General features: G+C 39.4%; 1 protein-coding gene across 20 annotated transcripts in view; it reads left to right on the forward strand.

The window, feature by feature from the left end:
* Nucleotides 1-26,025, forward strand: part of Egfem1 (EGF-like and EMI domain containing 1) — a 609,406-nt gene that overhangs the window by 249,038 nt on the left and 334,343 nt on the right. The window lies entirely within an intron of this gene.

The raw sequence follows: 26,025 nt of genomic DNA on the forward strand, positions 1-26,025 counted from the left end.
AATTGGTTATGATTGTCATACATACTTGCTTAAGTGAATTTTCTAGGGAGAAAAGAGAGTTCCAGAAATTCCCTTTAACAAAATAAACATTGATGTGTATAAAGAACTTGCTCTGTGACTCAATATCTATTATTACTGTGCTACCAGGTTAATGTAAAGGTGACATTTTTACAATGATTTACAGATTGAGAATATTCTAAATCTTTGAGCATACTCATAAATCCTCCTTGCCTTTAGTCTCATGCCATGTCCAATACTAAAAGCCTAGCATCTCCTCAAGGATCATTATCATTTATTGTTTTAATGAAATGTCTCCATTAAGAAAATTTTGTACAGTAACTTTCGTGACTCTGTGTGCTTTTTGAAGTTTTAGAGTGCATTCTGGTTTCAATAATTCCCTATGTGCCACTAATCTGGACCCCAGAGAGTAACTGCATGATCATCAGACATATACTCACAAATATTCATACTAGCTCTGACAGCAACTCTTGACTGTTCCAAACATGTCGCTTCGATAACAGTGCTGACAGCATTGCTGGGAACTCCAACTACAGCCTTGGTATCAGCATTCTATCCTATGCATGATCTCTAAAACAGACATTTGCCTTATCTTTCTGATGTTTTTCTTACTGTGCACATTTTCCCAACCATGTCATTGATCCTAGATAATGAAGAATCATTTTTCCTCACTAAAATCCATTTCTGAAAGAAAACATTTAAACTTTATGAATTTAAGGAAGATATGAAAATGATGTGCAGGTTGATTTAGTACTTAGAAGTATGAAGGGAGGTGGGACTGGAATATACCTTTCCTATAAGCAAGAGTAGAATACTTTCCTCTCTTAATTGTGTTTATGATATAAAACTACAGATTTCCAGGTTTTATTTATAGCTTACAAAATGCATTGTAAGTGATGCAGCCATATATTTGTTTTCTCATTTTTACTTAAGTTACTAATTCTATACCTAGGAAGTCTGAGGCCAGAAAGCATTTACTCCTCCTTGAACAACCGAGAAGAGTATGTAAGAGGTGTGGCTGAGTGACCAAGCAGGAAAACCACTGGGAAAATGTTGAGGAAAGGGTGATGCTTTAATAGATAAAATCATTAATTAATGAGAAAACAGTAAGATGTTAAAATGAGTTTCAAGGGGAATTAACAAGAAACATGTATAAGAAGGCACATAAGCAATTAGGTATGAGATGGCTCTCTCCCAGGTATTAATCATGAACACCCCTAGGAACGGATTAATCTACATCTCTGCAGATAACAGTGGTTTCTTCACCCGTGTTGTGTGAGAAGCAGGGTTATGCACTAGCTAAGATGGCAAGCAGCTGAGGTTACCACGCAAAGCTTGCTAGTCATAACCTGTGCAGAATCTTCTCCAAGCTTCTGGTACACGATGAAAGCTATTCACACTGCCGTCTCGCCACAAAGATTCCCTCTCAGCAAAAGCTACAGGCTATTACTTTTGTTTATTTCTATGAGAAAATATTAGGAAAAAACAGTTAATTCAGATGTAAACCTGCTAACTCTAAAGCACGAGGTAAGAACAGCAACTCTAGGAGGACAGAACCAGCCCCTTCGCTGCAGTGCTGGAGACATCAGGAAGCCACTGTGATGTTCAAGGACTGCAGAGCTGTTTGACTAGTTACTTCCTTATTGCCTAATTGGTCATCAATGGGAGGAGAGGCCCGAGGTCCTGTGAAGGTTCTATGCCCCACTATAGGGGAATGCCAGGGCCAAGCATGGCAGTGAGTTGCTTGGGAAACAGGGGGATGGGGAAGGGGATAAGGGACTTTTGGAGGGGAAACTAGGAAAGGGATTAACATTTGAAATGTTATCCCATTACCAAAAGAACTCAGGGAAGAGTGGCATTACTTTGGGTTACTATTTCAGAGACTTAGGGTCCATGATACTGGGAAAAGTTCCCGAGGCAGTAGGAACAAGTGACTGCCTGGTCACATTTTACCTGCATCCAGGAAGAAGGAAAAAGAGGGTTTATATTCTTGCTATATATGAAGTATGTCTACCCCTATCAAGGTTCTCCCTCCTAAGGCTCCTCTAACCTTCCCAAACAGTGCTAACTAGCTGGAAAGCAAGTGTTCCCGTGGTGAGGTAGGTTGTAAGTGACATTTCTCATCTAAACCACAACCAGTGCATACCTTGAAAACCCAATGTTAACTGATTCTGATAGCTCTTTTAGTCGAGGAGTTAGCTTAGCCTATTTACAACTTTTAAATTATGTGTGCGTGTCTGTATGTGTACAAGAGAGATAGTGGGAGAGAGGAGGGAGAGGGAGAAGAAGAGAGAGAGAGACTGTGACAGTATCCAAGTGGGGGCCAGAGGACAACTTATTTAAACATTTTTATTAGATATTTTCTTTATTTATATTTCAAATGCTATCCCCTTTCCTAGTTTCCCCTCGGAAAATCCCCTATCCCCTACCCCCTCCCCTTGCTCCCCAACCCACCCACTCCCATTCCTGGTCCGGGCATTCCCCTATACTGGGGCATAGAACCTTCACAGGACCTATGGCCTCTCCTCCCATTGATGACCCACTAGGCCAGCCTCTGCTACATATGCAGTTAGAGCCACGAATCCCACTATGTGTTTTCTTTGGTGGTTTAATTCCAAGGAGCTCTGGGGATACTGGTTAGTTCATATTGATGTTCCTCCTGCAGGGCTTCAAACTCCTTCAGCTCCTTGGGTACTTTCTCTAGCTCCTTCATTGTGGACCCTGTGCTCTGTCTAATGGATGATTGTGAGCATCCACCTCTGTATTTGCCAGGCACTGGCAAAGCCTCTCAGGAGACAGCTATATCAGGCTCCTGTCAGCAAGCTCTTGTTGGAATCTGCCATAGTGTCTGGGTTTGGTGGTCGTTTGTGGGATGGATCCCCAAGTGGGGCAGTCTCTGGATGGTTGTTCCTTCAGATTCTGCTCTGAACATTGTCTCTGTAACTCCTCCATGGGTATTTTCTTCCCCCTTCTAAGAAGAATTCTGAGCTTCTGGCCTAATATCCACTTATCAGTGAATGCATATCATGTGTGTTCTTTTGTGCTTGGGTTACCTCACTTAGGATGATATGCTCCAGATACATATATTTGTCTAAGAATTTCATAAATTCATTGTTTTTAATAGATGCATAGTACTCCATTTTGTAAATGTACCACATTTTCTGTATCCATTCCTCTGTTGAGGGACATCTGGGTTCTTTCCAGCTTCTGACTATTATAAATAAGGATGCTATGACCATAGTGGAGCATATGTCCTTATTACAAGTTGGAGCATCTTCTGGTTATATGCCCAGGAGTGGTATTTCTGAATCTTCTGGTAGAACTATGTCCAATTTTCTGAGGAACCACCAGACTGATTTCCAGAGTGGTTGTACAAGCTTGCAGCCCCACCAGCAATGGAGGAGTGTTCCTCTTTCTCCACATCCTTGCCAGCATCTGCTGTCACCTGAATTTTTTATTTTATTTTAGCCATTCAACTGGTGTGAGGGTTGTTTTGATTTGCATTTCCCTGCTGATTAAGGATGTTGAACATTTTTTCAGATGCTTCTCAGCCATTCGGTATTCCTCAGTTGAGAATTCTTTGTTTAGCTCTGTACCACATTTTTTAAATAGGGTTGTTTGGTTTTCTGGAGTTCAACTTCTTGAGTTCTTTATATATATTGGATATTAGCCCCCTATCAGATTTAGGATTGGTAAAGATCTTTTCCCAATCTGTTGGTTGCCATTTGGTCTTATTGACAATGCCCTTTGCCTTACAGAAGCTTTTCAATTTTATGAGGTCCCATTTGTCAATTCTTGATCTTAAAGCACAAGCCTTCGTGTTCTGTTCAGGAATCTTTCCCAGTGCCCATATCTTCGAAGCTCTTCCCCCCTTTTCCTCTAGAAGTTTAAGTTTCTCTGATTTTATGTGGAGTTCTTTGATCCACTTAGACTTGAGCTCTATACAAGGAGATACAAATGGATTAATTCACATTCTTCTACATGCTAACCACCAGTTGAGCCAGCACCATTTGTTGAAAATGCTGTCTTCTTTCCACTGGATGGTTTTATCTCCTTTGTCAAAGATCAAGTGACCATAGGTGTGTGGGTTCATTTCTGGGTCTTTATTCTATTCCATTGTTCTATCTGTCTGGCAATGTACCAGTACCATGCATTTTTTTTTATCACAATTACTCTGTAGTACAGCTTGAGGTCAGACATGGTGATTCCACCAGAGGTTCTTTTATAGTTGAGAATAGTTTTGACTATCATAGGTTTTATGTTATTCCAGATGAATTTGCAAATTTCCCTTTCTTTTATTTTCTTTCCTTTTTTTCTCTTTTTTATGGAGAGTCCTCTGGGGACCATGGGACCATCTGCTGTGTTCATGCCCATGGTGGCCCGGAGATGGCACTGACTGGAAGCCAGAAGACAACTTTTGATATTCTCACCTTTCACCTTATATAGGTCCTGTCTCTTGTTGCTTCTGATGTGACTATGTCAAAGCCAGCAGACAACTCCCAGATAGTATCTGAGTATTTTACCTGTCTCCACCAGAGCCTGTATCACTATGGAGATGTTGGGGTTACAGGCTACACAGTACTGCATCAGTGTCAGAGACACAGCGAAGGTAGCCAGGGTTGTACAGCTAAAGCTTGTACTCACAGAGCCATCTCCCCTGCATCAAATAACAGCTTGGTACAGTTTGGGTTTTTCTCTTTTCTTTTTCTGTTTTCCTTTTTCTTTTTCTGCAGTGTGCCAATGTCAAGAAAAAGCTTACAGCTGAAATACACAATTTTAGGGCTATACATAATTAATGTATGAACTGTTAAATTATAACTATGATTTAAAAACAAGCCCATTGAGATTCATACTTTTACATCCAAGCACCTTGAATATCAAAGTGGAACAGTTGGGCAACTGATATTTCTCTGATATAATTTTGGCTACATTTATGTCCAGCCATAATTGTACTGTTCCCCTAGAGGGCTTCACAGTCCAATCAACCAGCTTGGGACAGTCTTCATTCCATCATGGTTGTGAAGACCAGTCAACCAGCCAGGGAAGGTCTCCAGTCCACAGTGGTTCATAAGACTAAGTAATACCTGATCATTGGAGCTGGAAGCCTTTTAGTAAAGGCTACTTACTGGTTTCAAGCAAATGGCAAGAAGTTTAATAATAGAGAAGGAACTTCTAAATATGTTGTTTTTCTTGGACACATTGTATATGCTGGAAAGTTAATGCTGTTTTTAAAGTTAATTCATGATAATTGAACTGAAGTGCTCTGAAAGTGCTGTTCAAGTCTATTTATGAACCCTGTGCCCTCTTTGTCAATTCAGTAAAAGCATCGTTCAGCAAGAGAAAAGAGAGAGATGGCTGCATGGTGTGCACTTAGCCACACACGCGTCCTTTCCCCCTAAAGTGTCTATTTCTCTAAGTGCTTTCTTTCTTTTAATCTGGCCACCTTATTGCACCAGCTGGCTTGCTCAGCCCATTATCACTGCACTTTGAGGATGGGGAAGGGCTGATAAAATGGGTGATGTTGGTGATTCACCAGAAATCACACGTGCAGTTCCCAGGTGTGCCAGTGTCGACCACGTGGGTCAGCAGGGGAAGTATAGACAGGACAAGTGGATTAGATACAGTTACCATCTGGAGGTTCACACTGACAAACATTTGAAATATAATGCCTGGTCTGAGTTGGTGTGGGATATAAGAATATACAAGCAATAAGTCTTTTTTTACACAAAGAATTGCACTTCAACCTGCAGTCCCATTTTGAGGTAAGAAAAAGTCACCAACTTTGTGTCCAGCAATTATGTATTCACTAAATTGCACTCTATTCAAATGATGGTATACTAAGTAGGCATTTAAAATATGTCACCAAATAGATTTTAATTTTGTGGGAAATTATTTGCAAGGGATTGGAAAAAGCAAACATGGCAACCCTATATTGTAGTTTCTAAGAATTCATTTTCCATATGAAAGGATAAAGATATCGACAGTAATTATTTATAATGAGACTTCAAGTGTTTATTATTCACTTACTCCCTATTATACTCGGTAAATATGAATTATAAAAAGGTTCTAAGAAAATTATAATAACCTCTAAATTTTTAACAATGTATGAGTTTAGCAAAGAAGTCATGTCTGGCCATAAAAGTAAATGAGGAGAACCAGAGAGAAGCTGTATTAGCCAGAGCACCTGCTGCATGCTAAGGGACCCGCGTCTACTTCCTGGGACTCACATGGTGGGATGGGAACACCAATTCCTAGACTAGATCAAACATTTAGAAAAGTAAGTTCAGTAATTGAACAGATTCTCTCTAGAGACTCTGTAAACAGTCCTCAGCTGTGTCATGTTGGTCGTGGAGACAGTGTTGACTGAATCATCTCCGGCCTAGAATCAGAATTTCTAAAAGTTTCGTTAAAATGTAAATGTAAATGAGCTAAATACCTAATAAAAAATGGAAAAGAAAAAAAAATGAAACCATGTTAAGAGAGAAGTGCTCAGTAACCATGAGCATAGAGAGCTCCTCACAGATGTGTAAATATTTACAGAATGGCAAGATCATTTTTATTCTGAAAATCAAACTTGGTTTCGATAATTTGGGGTCATCCATCATGCCCATTACTATGTATAAAATTGCTACGTGTTTTTATGTCAATGTTTATATTTTACGAGCTCAAAGAAAATCATGGGAATCAAAGGATGTAAGGCTTGTGGTGGGATTTTGAACCTCCAACACTGTGTGGTCAGCTCAACTTCCTCATAGTGCTATCCATGTTAACGCTACTACTCGGGTGCAGTCTGGACAGGCTCCTGGGAATGGAAAAACAGGAAATCAGAATGTTGAATGTCCCTTGCAGATTGAGACTTAATTACTGAAAGGGCTAAAGGCTTAGAAAGTAGCCATTTTAAACAATTAATTCACAGCAGGAACAAGCAAATAAACAAACAAACAAACAAAAAAAAAACAATAAAACAAGACAATCCTGAAACAGATGCTGTTTCATAGAACACTAGAAGCCAGTTCCAGGCTCATTTATTACAGTTAACACCAAAAGAACATGGAGTACTGAGTTTTCAGATCTTTCTCATTTGTTTGGGTTCATATTTGACTTTGATAAGTTCACAAGCACAGTGCTTCTCATAGCTGGGGAGCAAGTCAAGTTTGTAGCCTGGCAACTTCATATTAATAGGTTACCCTGATTGGCAGATAGTCTCAGGCAGAGGTGGAATAACAAGTCTTCTACAAGTGAAGACTGAACTACTGAATAAGGAGATTGTGTGGGAATGTCGTCATTGTGACACCGATTTGACTTCCATAATCAGTGCCTTAGGAAAAAAAATAAATGTGGCTCCTTTCAAAGGAGTAATTGTTGTAGGGGAAAGAAAATGCTAAAGCAGTCCCAGGAAATTCATTCTGGAAGGTGTTGTGCAAATAGCAGTCTATGTGAAGTCTGACTCACCTTCAAACAGTCTGGAAGTCTGAATGGCAACGGCAACTGAAGTCTTCACCCAAAAGTGCAATCAGTGTGGATATGGGCTTCACAGAGTCTCCAGGGCAGAGCCTGGTGGTACAGTAAGACACATCGGCTGGGGCAGACGACCACAGGCTCCAAAGCTCTCTGTAAGCCTACCTATCGGAATCTTACCTTCATCCATATGTCTGTCTGTTGTTTTCAAATCACGCCGCCCTAGAGTTTCTTGTATCTGTTTCTAAGTCATAGTAATACTGAAAGGATTTTTATTACTAGGAAGAACCAATTGTTCTGCCATGCTTTATTAATAAGAAACTAGCATTTCTAACATTGTAAAATTCTTTTAAACACCTGAGTTTTGTCTGGATAAAGAGCATGGTGATAGCTCCTGACTTGTGCAGCACATAGGACAGACTGTAAGCTGCTGGGCATATGGTGCTGTTTATTTTGTAGAATATTATCTAGCACATGTCCTTTAATAACAGGGTGATGAGCACATGCCTAATTAGTGCAAGCATTCATAGATAACTGCTCATTTTTTTTTCTTGTTTGCTCTCACATACACTGAAAATTTCTATAATGTACAACACCTATTCAGTGGCGCTTATAAAGTTATCTAGCCATCCTGCAATCTTGGGGTACTCTATTAAAATTTCTACTCAGCATATTATCATAAAACATGAGGGCTATATTTTGGAGGTCATGGTATTTTTCCAATGCTCAATTATAAGTATATTTTTATCACTGCTAGTAATTGCTTTAAAAATAAGCTTGAATACTATAAGCAGTATAGTTAGTGTTCATGTTAGTCACATAATCATATGACTGACTGTTTAAGTGTCCTGAAGTCAAAGCACATGATGTCAATATAGGTAGAAGACAATGTGGGCTCCAATTTTACTTACTCTGCTACTGGAGATTGTTGCCACAAGATACCATAAACCAACTGAAGTGTAAGATGTGCTCTGTGGTACTCCTTAAAAGCAACACAGTCTTCAGGTGGAAACCATCATCCATGTATAATCATACAGCTTGGGAAGTAAGAAATCCAAAGGGTTGGGTGATGCCTATTATTGAAGTTGGAATTTGAGTTTTCCCTTGTGGACTTGTTTCCAATGCTTGATTTTCTAACGAGTGGGGATACAGGAAGCCCAGTGGAAGGCTTTCGGAGGTTTTCATCTGGAATCTGCCTTTAGCCTCTTTGCCTCCTAATCTTACCTTCACTTGCACCATGTGAACAGCACCATGCCTTCTACAATGTGATGGAGTCCAGATGGAGTGTAGCACCTCTATAATCCCAGTCAGTGGAAGATGGAGACAGAGGAGTCAGACAGCTAGCTGGGAGAAACAGTGCAATGAGATACATTCCACCTTTACAAGGTAAAAGGCTGACTCCAAGAACTGCCCTGTGACCAGCATATACATGCCATGACTCACCAACATACACACAGACACACACTGTAAAAGTTAAAAAAAGATACTGGTCTTTATCAATTGAGGAAGGACAAAGTTGATAGAAAAATACTCATAAAAGATGTATGCTAATACACAATTTTCAAGGCTTTCTTTTTTTTTCTTTTCTTTTTTTTTTTTTTTGGTTTTTAGAGACAGGGTTTCTCTGTGTAGCCCTGGCTGTCCTGGAACTCACTCTGTAGACCAGGCTGGCCTCAAACTCAGAAATCTGCCTCTCTGCCTCCCGAGTGCTGGGATTAAAGGCATGCGCCACTATGCCTGGCTTCAAGGCTATCTTTAGAGTTTCAGTTTATTTTGAGAAGCAATACATCATTGATCTGAGATTTGAGAGCAAGAAATAGGTGGCCCTCATGTTGACTGAGGCTATTATTTCCAGAATTATCTTAACAGAGGCAAAAAGAGGAATTCCACAATACCAAATGCATTCTTCTGTAGTGTGAGTTATGTTTCTAAGAGAAAAACAAAGAATTAACCACTGTGCTTCTAGTTTAATGCCAACTGTACACAAGCAAAAGTATTTTTCAGAAGGAGAATCTTATGCACTTTGACGGAGTCAAAGAGGGACATCTCATGGAACAAATGCAGTAATGTCTAGTCTATGCTGTTAGGTGCTAACTCGTCAAGAAGTTTTTACCAGCAGGTCTGCAGGCCCTTTGGGACAAAGGATACTCACAACAAAGATGACTCAAACTGAATACCCTGACATACAGCTCCTCTCAATGCCTCTGATGGAAAGACCAACAATATAGGTGGTGAAAAAAAATAAATCTAGATCATTGAGCATAGATATTTGGTTTAAGAGAAAGCTTACCCATCATTGAGATGCTAAACCCTGTGTACCAAACTTTATAGAAATGTTTCCTCATGTTAGAGCTCACATCTTAGAATTGACTGTGTGGTTAAGAAGAAGCCTGAAGATGCAGAGGTGGGGATTTTGAAACATTAAACAACTCTCCTCACTCATGCCCACACTTGCTTCATCCTGGCCTCACACAAGCCAGCAGCTGACATGGAGACAGAGAAGGGAGAGGGTTGGAGGATGGTATCGCCATATCACTCACGTTGGTGTTGGCAGGTGTCCGTTCTCAGTCCCTCTTGGTCTTCCTGCACGCACTTGAACTATCTCAATCAATTTTTTTCTCCCTCATTGAAGCCATTCCATCATCTTTTGAACATATTGATCTTCAGTCATGCACAGACTCATCATAGTCCTCATGGTGTTTCTGCCTGCAGGCCTCTCCGTCTCATTATTTCTATATTGGTCACCCTGTCCTCACAGCTGATACCAATCACACTTTTTACAAGAGCATTTCAAAGGCATTCAGCCTGGAGTGAATGTTTCACTTGCAGGAAAATAGCACTGAGTTCTTCTTTTGCACCTGAAATATAGGTTTACTTAGCTGGGATAATTTGACCTCAAGTCAACATTTGAAAGCCTTTGTAAGAGTCTGGGAGGTTTCACCCATTTTGCATCTTCCCTTTTTGACTTGATATGCAAGTAAAGGGGATTAGTCCATGTCAAAGCTTGCTGTGTACACGCAGCATGCAGGAATAAAAAAAGGATTGAGAGGATTCAGGACTTACAGGCAGATGTCATTTGACTGTACCACTCATCAGAAGCCAAGTAGCTTAAACTTTAAAGGAAGCACCTGTGGAAAATCCATGAGGTGGCCAGACCCATTTCTGGTGGGTTTTGTCTGTGACACTGGAGATCTTTAACCCTGCTTTTCAGGAAAAAGGTTTTCTTTGTCACTGGCTTTCTAGTGAGACTCTAATAAGATAGCTAGTGAGCTGCAGTGCAAGTGGGGTGGGCATTGATCCCACACAGCCTATTGGACAGGTTCCATAAGACTCTTGGTTCCAGTAGGGTCATGAGAAACAATAGCAGCAACATTTTCAAACCTGATGCAATGTGATGATCCCAGCTGCTGGATTCCATCCCTGTACATCATCAGCAAGGAGCATTAGCTCTGTCCACATATGGGGCTATAAAGAATGAGCAAAAAGGTTGCATCTTAGAGGCATGAAGCATTGTATTGCATCAGTTTTGAAGTGTGTGTTTTTCACATTTTAAAGGCCTTGAAATTAGACTGTGCCTTCCCAATGCCATATCTTAGGAACATAGTTGACAGTTTTATTTTTCTGAGTGGCAGATAAAACACTAGTGTAGCTTATGCTAAATGCTAAGTTAAATCACACAAAATATGGTGCCTTTTCTATGGTTGGGCAATTCTAAAGACTCGCTGCCTGGCCTTAGTTCTTAGGAAGAACAATTATTCAGGGTAAAAGAAGCCTTCTCGTGACTGGCTGAAGTGAGAAGGTGACCTTGGAGACTCCTTTCAAGTTGCAGGCTCTTGTATTTGATTCGAAGATAAGGACATGCTCTTGGGTCTCTGTTTGCTTTGTGTTTAGTCTTTTATCTTCTGATCTGTTCCTATATTGTCCCTGCAATTCTGACTAGTCCTTGAATATACAGCATATCCTCTTAGGATTCGTAAACTAATTAATCAAAGACAAGGACAGCCATGTCTTGGCTTAGGGACTCACCATTTTAAGGTAGGCTTTGGGGGTTGTGTCCCTGAAGTTATTTATCTTTACTCCCCATTCATTCTGAGGTGTGAGAGAGAGGAAGAAGCAGGAAATGGCTTCTCTGTTCCAGCATCCAGCACGAGGGAGGCTTCTCATGGTCCCCTGCCTCTTGTTTTAGTAGCACTTTGGAATGCCTGCCAGTCTGTTTTGGAGACAGTTTATTGGCTGTGATAGGAAGAAACATGTACCTTATGTTTCTTAACTTTTTTCCTGCTGTATTTTCCTTTCCAAATTAATCCCGCAAATGGCAGCCATTTACAAAGTGGGAACTTGCCAAAGAATGGAGACGATCTCATCTCATCACCCAGTCTCAGGCTTCTGGGATGTGATGCTAATGAAATATTTTGATATGCTTAAAACCTCCACTGCACACTGGCCTGGGAAGTGAAGCTGCCTGATCATGAGTACCTTTCCTATGTGTGTACACATATATGCATTCACATACACACACACATATACATGCATGTACCCACACACAAATGTGTGTGCCCATACACACACAAATACATACACATACTCTTGGAGTAGTTTCAAAGTTACTAAGCACTCTGCAATACCAAACTTGATCTTAGAGTAAATCATAGGAACAACTCTTAATGCTGTGCCAAACATCACTGTCACTTTAATTGTGACCTCAGATTTCATAATGATATTTAATAAAGATGAATACCTTATCTTGGGCAGCTCCAGGGGACAGGGTCATTTGTCATAAATAGAAAGTCTTAAGATTAGAAATCAAATGCTAGAATTTGATTCTGTGAAGGTAGCTTTTTAATCAAAAGATTTTGTTATGATGTGTAGATACTTTAAATTAAAAAAACAAAACAAAACAAAACATTCTGTTGGATTTTCTACCTATTCTTTGCCTGTCAATTTTTTTTTTCTAATCCCAACTTCAGGGAAAGTTCTGTTTCCCACATGAAGAGAATCTGGGCATTTTCACATAGAAGTTATTTCTCAGCTCATCTTCTTCCTGCCTGACTTACACTCTCTTGTCACTTGTCTGCCACCCAATTAAGGCACATCAGTTTTGTTTTGTCACCTCTGTTGAGCAATGTGATTGAGTGATTAGTGCAATTAATGCTATTATCTCACACATCACACTCGTATAATTGAAACGGCGCTACTTTAGGCGGACTTGCCAGTGTGTGCAGCATTAGTTTCTCACACAGAGCTTGGAGGTGCATTAAAACAACAGTGACTGAGGCCACCCTCACATGAGTGTTGGGGCTAGGAGATGAAAGCAACCAAGAGCTCCAATCCCTGGGCGAGAAAGCCCACCTGCTTTTCCCACAGAAGATGAACAAATGACTTCGAGGTTCTTCCAACTCTGACGTGAATTAGCTTGGGCAGGAGTCTAAGACTGAGTATATCGTGGGGCTTTCAGCTCACCTGAGTGCAAACCCACAAGTAAGGAGATTCCCTCTGTTTAGAGCTAGACTTCTACATCAGGTGCCATCAAGCAGGATACAGCTTATACTGTTATACTGTGCTGGAGAGATGTGTGTGTGTGTGTGTGTGTGTGTGTGTGTTCATTTGGACTTCACTTTCAACACATAAACTGAAAAGATAAAGAAATTAAGAATCCCACAGAGATGTATGGGTGTGTGCCATCAGTCCATCGCTGAAGATAACCATTCTTTAAGTTGTGAACTGCATACTTCAACTGTGTTCTTTTGTGCTGGATATTCTAAATGGTTATTCACGCAGCATCCCTCTCTCCTCACTGTGAGCTATAGAACTATGTGATGGAAGAAGCCACATGTATCTTTGGGATACTGTCACATGTTTCAGATGCCATTCTGCACTTAATAAGATTTTGTAGTGTACAACATAACGAACAAAATTATACAATTCACAGAATACTACACAATTTTGACCTTCGCATTTATTTTATTTTTCTTAAATAAATGGGGCAATTTTACAGATATAATATGCAATATTTGCTTCAGTATTATAATGTCATTTAGTCTTTTTTAAAGCTTGTTTTTATTATTTTTAATTACTTTTGTGGGTGTGTGTTGAGGATTATTAAACCTTAATACAAGTCCTCCTGGAACTGAAATTTTTGGCTATTGAGAGCTGATGTGAATGCTGTGAACCAAACTCAGGTCCTTTGGAAGAGCAGTATATGATCTTAGCCCTGAGTCATTTATCTAGCTCCCCCTGTTCAGATTTAAAGGCACACAAAGAGTTAGGGATGTTCATTTTTGTTACTTGACGCTTGTGATATGTTGTAAGTTTATTGCTAACTGCAGGTGTTGACATGGTTACTCAGGTATTATTTTCATAAAATTATGCATGAGTCTCCCACTGATTGAGTGGACTAGGAGATGAAGTTCTGACCATGTTTGATTTTACAAAGTTCTGAGGAATGTGAATGAGCAGATGGTTTGATAGTGGCTGTCCCTTTGGCCAGTCAACTAGAATCCTCCCTCATCACAGTGAGAGTGGCTATCTCATGCCAAGTAGCTGTGTCTAAAATGCATATCCCATGAGAACATGCTTCATGAGGACCAAGTAGAACTGCCAACATTCCTGGGAACTACGCTTGGATATCCTGAGCCATCTCTTCTGTCAGATTCTATCAAGTGAGGCATAGAGCCTCACTTAGATATATGAGGGAAAAAATAGACTCCATTTCTTGCTTGTTGGTAAAGTATTGAGATCAACTTATAGAGTAGCATGTGTTATATAAAAATATTGTGGTTGTCTTTGGTAAATACAACTTACCATAAAGTATTATAGCCTTTCTAAAATTATTTTTGGCAGAACTGCTATAGGTAAAGAAATAGCAAGGGGTATGTGGTTTTCTTTTCTATTATTTTAATTCATAAACTAGGCTGTTTACAGTTCCCACCCTATGATTCTTAACTCTGGACTGTAAATGTGCATTCATTTATAATGGGTAACAATGGTTCCCCAGGAACCCTTTAATGCAACCAGTTCTAGCAGACTCCCAACAATGGGAGTAGGGGTGCCTCTGACTCTTTTCTCTGTGCTCAGGACCCTTTTCCTCCTACAAGGTTGCTCATCCAGCCTTGACAGGAGTATTTGTGTCTATCCTTACTGTAACTTGTTGTGCCTTGCTCAGTAAATATCTCTGGGAGACCCACTACTTTTTCCTTAAAGGGAAATGAAGAAGGAGTGCATTTGGGAGAGATGGAAGGTAGGGGTAGGGACAGGGAGGAGTGGAAGGAAGGGAAACAATGGTAATGATGTGATGCATAAAAGAAGAATAAAATAAATAAATAAGATAAAACCCCAAAAAATACCCAAGAAAATATGAAATGAAGGCTACATTTTTAAATGTAAAAAGCTGGAAGACCAGTCAACAGAGATGTCTAAATTTTAAAAGACAAAATGGCAAAAAGCCTAAGTTTGGCCAAGCCTGACCCCCTCATGACCTCTTGGTAACTAAGGCTCTGGATTAAGGAATTCACTTATCCTTTGTCACACTTGACTTAACTCAGCTATTGGTTTATGCAGTAACAGATGTTCATCCACACCTGTCTGGCTTCAGGTCATTCTTGCGTATTGCAATGCTCTGGAACTTTGCAGAGGCCTGATTTAATTTTTAAAGACACTGTGCTATTGTTTTGGTGCTGCAAATTTTAGAAATTGATACTATAAAGATTTCTTCTTCTGCGATTTATCAGATGCATTGAGCCAATCTAATAAACACATTTAGGCAGGCTGAGTGAGCAGTGCTTACAAGACTCTCCAGAGCATTCGTGTTGGTTGGGTGCACACTCAGCAGTTGTAAGTGCAGACTGCAGAAGCATTTGTGCCCACACTGTATCATGGGTACATTTATACTTAGCTCCTGGTTCTCTAACAACCGTGAGTTATATTTAGCAACTGTATCTTTGACATAGATCACCAAGTTACTCTGATAGTATACAAGGTCATTTACTGTGCAAGGATTCAAGCCCATGGATTCATACTAGGAAGAATCATGAAATCATCTGCCCTTCAAACGTCAGTTACCTAATTGGTCCATAATTATGAATCTTAACATTCTGAGCAGTTTTTAAAAATTAAAGTTGCCTTGAATTTCTTTAAATTATACTTAATTATTTGGTACTTAAAAGAATAAACATGAATACACATCACCCTCCTGTTAGGTTTGTATTTCTTTGGCTTTTTAGGTACAAGGATGAACAACTCCATAAGACACCTCTCCATGTTCCTCCAGATGAAGGGCCACCTCTGTGCACTTGAAGTGCTCATAGTAAAATATGAGGTATTGGATCTACTCCTGATCTGTAAAGTCCATACCATGCCCCTCACAATATGAAGGTCCATATTCTATTGTGTCAGAGAAGATACCACAGCATGAGTGTGAGATTGCTGGTCACATTGTACTGTCAGTCAAAACTCAGACAGCGAGCAGGAAATGGGACTTAAGACCCACCCCTAGTGACTTTCGTCCTCCACTGAGCTTCCATCTCCTAAAGGGTCCATAGCCTTCCCAAACTGCATCACCAGAAGGAAACTGAGTACTTAAACACATGACCCTGTAGGGAAGGAACATCTCCCATTCAAGTCCCAGCAACTGTTCTGTCCCTGAGTTGTCTCCCCAGCACAGTGAGCTATGTTTTTATCCATACATCTGTTGTTATTTCTTCTCTTATGAGAAGGTTGTCAGGGAGTTTCTGAGCTTATTGCAGAAGTGGGAACTTGGAGAACATCTTTGCATCTCATAGTTTTCCTCCATAGTGTAAGTATGGTGGGTTGGATCAGTTTCACTTTGGCTAGAGGACATGTAGTTCACACATGTTCACATAGTTTGGCAATCCCAGTCAGAATTTACATTTTTGGTTGGCATGGCTTTCATCAGATGAATGTATTCTTGATGAAAATGAAATATTAAATCTTAACTCAGGTTGCAAAACCACACACGTACACATATTCTACTTATGAAAAACCGTAAGAAAATATACACATCACACTAAATAGTAAGAAATAAGTTTACTGCTAATGCTTACCAGAGAATGTCTGGAGTTTGTCTTCTACAATTCAACAACAACAACAACAACAAAACTTTATTTTATTGTTTTTCCTACTTGTAAAATAATGCTTGCTAACTATAAAAACTATATATCATGTAGAAATGAGGTAGGAAAGACAAGCCCTTTGTAATAAGCATTAACAACATTATGAGTTTAGCATAAAGTGTTCAATATTTAATCCACAGCAAGAAGGTGATATATACATTGTAATTTGTACTTAAAAATAAACAATTATATTCAAGATGAAGTGGAGGCAACATACATATTTCCTGAGTGTGCCTACAAAGATTCCTTCATGGCTAGAGCATGCAGACCTTTCCTCTGTATTTGCACATATGTAAATATTTTAACATACACTATCATCAATTATATACAGAAATCAATGTAACATTAGAGAAAAGTATCAGGCTTCACTCAAATATAATTATATTCTTTTGTGTTATATTTACAGTTTTAAACATTTATTAGCTTTCATTAATAAAATTGCCAGTATTTTGAAAAAGCAAAGAAAAAAAAAACAAAAACAACAACAACAAAAACAAAAACGCTGAGCTATTTTTCTTGCCTATTGCGGAAATCATTTCTTTCTCCCTTCCTCCTGCTCCTCTCTTTCTTTCTGACATCGGCTACCACCGTGTATAACAGGGTGACTTTGAACCCTAGGTTGTCCTACCCCTGCCTGCCATGTGTCAGGACCACAGAGAGTTCATCCATGCCCAGGGAGAAGGAAGGCTTTGAAGTTGAGAGTTGTCACACTGTAGCCTCCTTTAGCCATGTGGTTTATTAAGAGAGAAGTAGAGACTAATGGCTAGTTCCGGGGAACACTATTATAGGGGAAATTATGAACTTCATTATTTAAGAATAGTCTAATTCTATTTAAATTTTGATGCTTTTTCATCCAAATCAGTTATGCTTTGATTAATTTTTTCATTTTTTTTAAGTTCCATAAGTGGAAAGCATAGAACTCTCTCTCTCTCCCTTTCAAGTGAGATGTTCTGCTTGGCGATCCACAGACCTCCCTTCTATGCACACACACACACCTACTCAAACAGAGTCGAAGCATTGTTTGTTTCAGGGTGAAGACCTAAATGTTTCAGTTAAGTTTATTGAGGATGACACATCTGAGACACTGAGTGGCATGAGTGATAATTATGAAATTGGACCCAAGTCACCTGACTCTGGGAGACTCTGTAAGGAAGGGGAAAACCTATTTCGTATTATGACCTGCTGTTGTTCCTTGAAAAGATTTCTAAGAAGGCATACTATTATTCTCCCTGAAAAAATGTCTGAGATTCAGTCCATTAGTGGTACTCGGCTGGATCTAATGTGTGTGTGGGTCCAGGTCAGGGGTCAGATTCCTGAGAAACCACCTGACCCTCGAGGCCGGAATATGAAGAGTGCACACTGCTTTTGCTTTTGTATTTTCAGCTACCTTCTCTTTCATAATGGAAATAAAAATGGAAGCTGCTACATGCTCTTCCATGCATTTCATGCATGGTCTGTGTGCTTATGTGTCTGAGGTGAAATTGATCTGAATTTATATGTATCTTGAGGTCTCAGCTATCTTAAATATTGGTTAAATTTGTATAAATCTTTGTAAAACAAACAAAAAGTTTCCTTTTCTTTTTCAGTACATAGGATTGAAGCCAGCTCCTTGTGCTGATCTACAGTTATTCATGAACTACACCCAGGCCTGTGTAAACTAAGCTGGTTATAGCAGGGGAGGGTTGTTTTGTGCTTTCTACATGAACTCTGGGAGTCTCAGCTCTGGTACATTTTGCTCTGTTAGTCCTTTGAAACTGTTGAGGAATCTGGAAATGAAGAATGTTCCAACACAAAATGGTTAGCTAATGTTTATCCCAGGAAACATTTGGGTGAAGTTTTAAAACTTTAACAACTGTGTACCCATGTAGTAAAGGTATTGCCTGCCTTTATAAGACTTTCATGGTGCAGAATTGGAAATTGAGACAGACTTTATGAATGAATGAATGAATGAATGATGATGATAGAAAATAATAAAGTGATATCATGGCTGGGGGATAGTTTAGTATTATATATCAAGGGGTAACCTTTTGGCAGAAGGCAATATAAGCTATTCCCGGGACTGTATCTTGAGATATACCATCCAGAGGATGACTAGAAATGCTTCTGGGGATTATTCAGTGAGGAATCACTGACAGATGTTGAACTAGAATATAGAACAACAGATGCTCAACCATTCCTATGAAATTCTCTACCTCAGAGTTTGTTCCCAGTTGTCCTTGCCTCAAAACAAGAGAGCCTGGCAGAGCCTTCTGGCTGTACACACATCTGGAAGTCACTGGGTAGAAGCAAAAGCTACTCCAGGGAGCATGTGGTTTTGTGCATGGTAGCTTTTCCCAATCGAGTATAAATTCAGGTTACAGATAGCCAGGAGTCCTCAGCCAGTGATAATCTTAGCAACATGAACAGATGTTCTTTGCTTCTAAATCTTGACATCACCTTAGATCACACAGTTGCCATAAAAGAGAAAGCTGCAGCTTAATGCAAGTGATGGAGGAAAAACGGCTTTTCATGTAGATAAAGCAACATTGGTAAAGGGTCAGAGCTGAGAAAATTCTTGAGTTAGTAATGGAGCTAAACATGCTGACAGCCTACTGTTACTACTGCGTAGAGAATTGTTTTGGTAAAATACAACTCAATTCAGGACATTGAACATATCCCAGAAAAACAAAATTGTAGCTTATAACCTGGTAATAGTAAGAATGAAGAAAGCCAGTATTTCCAAGGTAAAATGAACATAACTTAGTGATAAATTGGATGACATGAGGGTGAGTCTGTTTCAGATTTATAGGCTGATCACCCAGCCTGATAGAAGTACTTGTTAAGGTGGGAGCTAGAGGCAAACAGCTTTTGAAGGCCATTATAAGTGAATACATTGGTTAATCATCGACGGAAGCTTAGAAAGGCCATACAAAGAAACTGATTTAGTTAATATAAATAAAATGCAAATAGCCAGACTTGTACTGAAACATTTGTTTGCAACTTATGGCACTACTTTCTATCTCTAAAATATTAAATTTCCCAGAACAACAGCAGAATCATGATTCAGAACCGCAAGAGAAGCAACCTGTCAGCGCAGACATTATCAGGTCAGAGATGCTCAGCATCTGAGATTCACAGTGCTCCAGAGTGCCGATACACTTTAGCAGAGAGGTTTTACCAGGTTTACTTATGTCCCAAAATGTTCTTTCTCTACCGTGTACTCAATTGTCATTGTCTTTGTACCTACAGTTTACTAAAGACCTGGTCAAAAAAGCCGAAAAACTCCTAACTTTATCCTGAACGGTTATAGTCCAGCCAAGGGAAGATAGACTGAAACAGGAACTAGGTAATGAAAATTATATAAGATGATAAATATAGATTTTTTTTGATTAGTGACTGAAGGTTTAGGTTAGTGTTGGAACATTTGTCTCGCACAAGGCTTCAGGTTCAATCTCAAGTACCGCAGAAAAACTTGAATGTGTTAATGTGCTGGTGAGTGCCAGGTGTGGTGGGGACCATGGCAATCAGGGAGTTGGGTAGTGAAAGTCTTTTTGAGGAAGGACCAAGCAAGCTAGGACATGAGCAGTAGGGATCAGCCCTCGCGTGAATTCTTCCAGTTCTTTCAGGGCAAAGGGAAGAAAGTAAAACCTCCAGACTTTAAATGGAACTGAGTTCCAAAGCAGAAGACCAATTTAGTCTGAAGTCTAGAAAGTGGCAGGGAAGGCACACACATCCTCATGACCATAGAGAGGACCCCTGGGATGACAGAACCACTGAAAAAGTAAGCAGCCGAGTGACGTAATTTAGCATCTCCTGTCAGAGGATCACCTTGACAGGTATTGAATATTCATTTTAAGAGGAGCATGGATGAACAGCAGGAAGTGAATGTGGGGTACATGGTCATTGGCAGAAGACCTTTAACTAAGAGTTTCATATGATAATGGGAATGGAAAATAATAATTGGAAATATTTAGAATTCTTGATAGACTACAGACAGGAGCAAGAAGTCCATTCCTCAATTTCTGCCCCAAGTAGGCATGTTGCATTATAAGAGGATAAAGGAAAGTTTGTATACATAATTGTTTCACCGAAATAATGAAATATTCTCTATGGAGAAGCCAAGAATGTTTCTGGGGACAAAAGGAAAGAAGGTTGAATTGGGAAACTAAATCTATGACCCACTGTTATGTGGTTCCATGGAACAAATCAAATCATCCCAGGAGAGCGAATAAAGTATCAATTGACCTGGACATCTGATTTATAAAGGTCTGGAGGAAGAAAAATTCCAATAAAGGTGACATAAATACAAATCTCCTCCATCCCACCTCCTTGTGGCATAGATTTTTTCTAGGGATAATTTTGCATTAAACACTATTTTATGATGAAAACCAGAATAGTACACTGTCACCAAAATCAAGAATGTGATTCATTTAGTAGAATCTAGATGTAAAATTAGCCATGTGGGATTGATCAGGGCAGTTACATTCAAGTCCTTCCGTGCTTAGTTAGAGCAGGTCTTGTTCGCTGGAGGGAGAGGAACCTCACTGTAGAAAGTGATTAGAAACAGGGACTTACAGATACCAAGACAAAGTGACAAGCTTGACTGAGAAAGGGGAGTAGAATTGGACAGTGAGCAAAAGGGACCATGGAGGACTAGGAATAGATTTCCTAAGGAAGGAAGGACAGTAGAGCTCATTAATATGCAGATAGAGAAATGGTACTAGAAAATGGAAAAGGATGCTGCAGGAGAGAGAGAGAGAGAGAGAGAGAGAGAGAGAGAGAGAGAGAGAGAGAGAGAGAGAGAGAGAGAGAGAGAGGAGATGCTGTTTCTGAGTGATGTTCTGAAAGGGAAGTTGGAGGGAGGACCAGAGTCAAGTAAAAGACTCTGCCTTCTTCAACCAAGGAAAGGATATAACTTTCACACAAGAAGGCAGAGTGTGACACAGATGCATGCACTGGCAGACATAGAAAATGTCACTGTTCTGATTTTCCTGTCCTTTCCACATACCATATTATGAGTCAGTAAGAATATCAGAGGTGATTGCAGAGGCAGCAATTTTGGAAGGGTAGAACAAGGGTAGACAAGACAAACTACAACAACCCTTGTCAGCAAATATGCCTCATGCATCTTCCTTCTACTCAAAATAACGTGTGTGTGTGTGTGTGTGTGTTTGTGTGTGTCAGTGTGTGTTTGAGTGTGTGTGAGTGTGCATGTGTGTATGTGTGTTTTGTGTGTGTGTGTGTGTGTGTGTGTGTAATGTGGAGGTCACTGTCGGTTCTCAGGACCTAGATCTCTCATCAGCCATGCTATCTGGCCAGTGAGCTTCTAGGGATCTACTTGTGTCTATCTCTCTGTATCTCACTGTCTCCCACAGGCTCCGCCCACCACACCCAGTTTTGTATATGGGGTTTTGGTATCCAAACCCACATCTTTATGCTTGCATGGGTTTATAGAACTGGCCATCTCCAGAGCACAAAACAAACTGCTTTTAATCATAGATCATTGTCTTACTCAACTATCACCAGAGACTCATCCTGCTGTAGTGAATGGGAACAAATGCAGAACCCTACAACTGGACAATGTACAGAGACTTAAAACACTCAGGACTAAATGGAATGCCTCCATCAAATGTTAACCTCAGAAGTCAGGAAAGTGATGATTATAAGTGGTAACAATGGAGGGTCCAAGGATACAAGGCCTTGAACACACAGCAAGATGGATGCACATAAGAACTTACAGAAACTGGGTGGCATGCACAGAGCATGCACAAATCTAAGCCAAATGCAGGTCCCAGTTCTGAGAAGGGAAATAGACACAAGATCCAATCCCTAACACAGAATCCACCTACAACTGATACCCACTCAAAGGAAAAATTACTTTTCTCCAATGAAGTCTCACTAGGTATACAAATCACACTGAAGTATTAGTCCCAATCATAGGAGAAGATGGCCAATATAAAATGAGCTCAGTGTTGTGTTGGGGGGGGGGTCTTTGTCTCATAGTTATTTGTCTGGGCATTTAATTAATTAATTAATTACCTTATGGGCCTTTTGTGTATATATATATATATATATATATATATATATATATATATATATATATATATATAAAATATTTTCCAATTTTGTTTTTATGGGTTTATTGTGTGTGCACAAGTGTGTATGTCTCTGAGTCTGTGTTTTTCATTGACAATTTTCTTTGGCTAATTTTTGTTCTCTTTTATTTAACCTCTTCTGGTTCATTTGTTTTCATTTTGTTCTATTAATTATTGTCATCACTGTCATCTTCAATAGCTTTTCTTTTTAGATGCGTGCTTGCTTTCCAATGAGAGAAAAAGAAGCGTGGTGGATTTTTGTGGGTGAGGTGGTAAGGAGGAGCTGAGAGGAGCTGGGGCAGGGGCATCCACAATCAAAATAAATTGTGTGACAAAAATCTATTTTCCATTTAAAAAAGAAATAAAGTGTTATGAATACATCTAGTTTAGAATGGATTTCTCTGGACAACTTTCTAATTTTGTGAGATTTTCTTTTTTTAATATTTGACTATGTTTATTATTTTGGTCACACAAAGATAATGGGATATTGAATTATCAATGATTGATACGTTAAGTTTAGTTTTATTATTAAACATGTTAAATTGGGTGCAGAAATTACCTGTGTCAATGCTTGTCATTTTCATGGCACAAAAATCTATAATCATTGGATAAAATACTTATGGCAGACATGTAGTATTTTTTTAACCTTGATACTTGATTAAGTTTGTTAAAATTTTTCATTCTGTAATCCTGTTTTTTCTCTTCTAATACCTAGATGCTCCCAACTACACTACCCGTTCAATTTTATGTTCTTTCTCTCTCTTTCAAAACAAAACTACCAAACCACACAACATCAACAAAACACTCTACAAGAACAAAAATCAAAACAAACAATTAAAAAAAAAACTAATTGGACAAAAAGTGCCACCACAAAACAAAACAACAAAACAAAAAGTGCACAAAACCCCACAGTTTGTTTTGTGCTGGCCAAACGCTCCTGTGCATAAGGCTGGCTCTGGAGCACGGTTATTATCCATAGTCAAATCCCATTGTACAAAACTTATTTTCTCTTTGTTGGGAGCAAACAGCTTCTTGGTAAGGGTGGGACCCACTGTCCACTTCCCCATCTCTGTTCTCTGAACTCTTGTAGGCACTGTGTGTAATGCCAGTCTCTGTGAATTCATCAGTCTTGTTGAGTCTGAGGACACTGTGTCCTTGGAGTCACCCATCACTTCTCACTCTTACAATCTTCTATCCCTTCTGTATAGATGGCTGAGTTTGAGGGGAGGAAGTTGAGGAGGATATCTCATTTGGACTGAAGATTTGAAAGCTCTCACTCTCTTCACACTGTCCAGTTGTCTGTTTTAATTCCTATTTCTTGCAGGATGAAGTTTCTCTGATGTGTTTTGAATGAAGCATTGGTCTATTGGTATTGGAATAGGTCGTTAGGAGCCATGCTATTTCTGTGTTCCTTTAGCATAATACTAGAATTAGATTTTGCCTCGGCCTATGGCCTTGGCCTTAGGTTCGGTTCGTAAGCACTCCAGCAAGGTCAGACATGCATTTTTCTCATGGAATGTGACAAATCCAACCAAAGAATGTTTGCTTATTGCCATAACATTCAACTCACTATTGCACCAGTATATTTTTAATGCAGATTGCTCCTATAGGTTTCAGATTTATAGGTAGGTGATATTGGTAGCATGCAGAATACCTTCAAGCAGTTTGAAGACTGATCAGTAGGGCTAAAGGGTCTGTGTGCCAGCTTGACCTCTCCTTTTATGACAACATACATGGTATTGTTTCAGCATTGGGCCTTTCCTTTGGGTGTGAACGGCAACAAATATCCTTAACAATAACTTGTGATGTTTCTGGTTGGAGGTCTACAGTCTTTGACCAATGGCTTGACATGAAGTTACCCTTTCTAGGCACTAGACATTACATTTGGTGGCATAAGATGTCTATTCTGGGCATTGACTACCCTATTATTTGGTGACTCCATTTAGATTCCTTTTATATATGTATATAGTTTAAGAACTTTCCATATGAGTTTTCAAATGCCATTTGGTGTAAGTTGCCCCTTCCCACATCCCCCCTGTACCCTTCTTTCCCATGTGCCTTCCTTAGTAACCCTCCTATTATTTATGTTACTCTTCCATCTACTCCCCCATGGTCCCTTACTAGGAACTTACCTCTGTAGTTATTCAGACTGCAGCACATGCATCCAAAAGCTTAACGGCTAAGATGTAAGAGAAAAGAAATACATTCGTCTGTGTGGGTCTGAGTTACCTGACTCAGGGTGACTGTTTTACACATCATTAATTAGCCTGAAATTTTCAATTTTTTTTAACAGCTGAGTAATATTTTAATTGAGTCATTTATTTTTCTTGGTGTTTAGTTTTTGGGTTTGTTGTGGTGGTGGTTTATATATTTTCGATAATAACCATTTAACAGATGTGAATTGGTAAAGATCTTTTCCTATTTCTTAGGTAGTCATTTTGTTCAAATTCTGGTGCCCTTTGCTTTATGGAGGCCTTTCAGTTTCATGAGGTCCCCTTTATAATTTTTTTTCTCAGTGCCAATGTTCTCAATGTTCTGCTCACAAGATAATTTCCTGTGATGCTGAGTTCAAGACTATTCCTCAGTTCTCTTCTCTCAGATTCTATGTACCTGGCCTTATGTTGAAGAACTTGATCCATTTGAAGTTAAGTCTCATGTAAGGTGACAAAAATGAATCTATTTGAATTCTTCCTCACACAACCATCCAGTGAGCAGTACCACTTGTTAAAGATGCTGTCTTTTCTCTAGTGTGTATTATTATGTGTTTGTCAAAAAATCAGGTTTTTGTAGGTGTGTAGAGTTTAGTATGGTTCTTTAATTCTATTCTATTTTGTGAGAATATTTTCAATAGTGGGTATTTATGCACAAAACCAAGAAGATGTCAAAATCAAAAATAGAAATAATTCTTTTTAGGTAAGGCAAATAAATTTTTTTTGCCCTTTCTTTCCCCAATGAACAACCAGTTGACCACTCCTTTTAGAGTCTATGTACAGTAACTTGTAATTTGTCTATTTTTAGGGCAGCAAAACTCACCTAGAACGACCTATTGTCTCCAAGCCCTTGTTCATGGCCCTCTCTGAGCCTTGAAGAATGTTAATTGTAGGAAGGTCATGAGTGGAAAATCTGCTCAGGGAACTTTGGAGGGTAGATTTTATCATTGCTTGATTGAATGCCTGTTCTACCACAGCCTGTCAGTGATGAAACAGCTCATTCTGAACTCCCAGCTTCGCTGGCTTAAGTGTTACTCATTTCTGGTTAATTCTAAATGGGAAGGAGAAGGGTCTTGCTGAAAGATGCTCCCTTGCTTATTAGCCATCATCCCTTGTTGATTAACAATTGACAGGAGA

The sequence above is a fragment of the Mus musculus genome, chromosome 3 (genome assembly GCF_000001635.26).
Source record: "Mus musculus strain C57BL/6J chromosome 3, GRCm38.p6 C57BL/6J".
NCBI classification, from domain to species: Eukaryota; Metazoa; Chordata; class Mammalia; order Rodentia; family Muridae; genus Mus; species Mus musculus.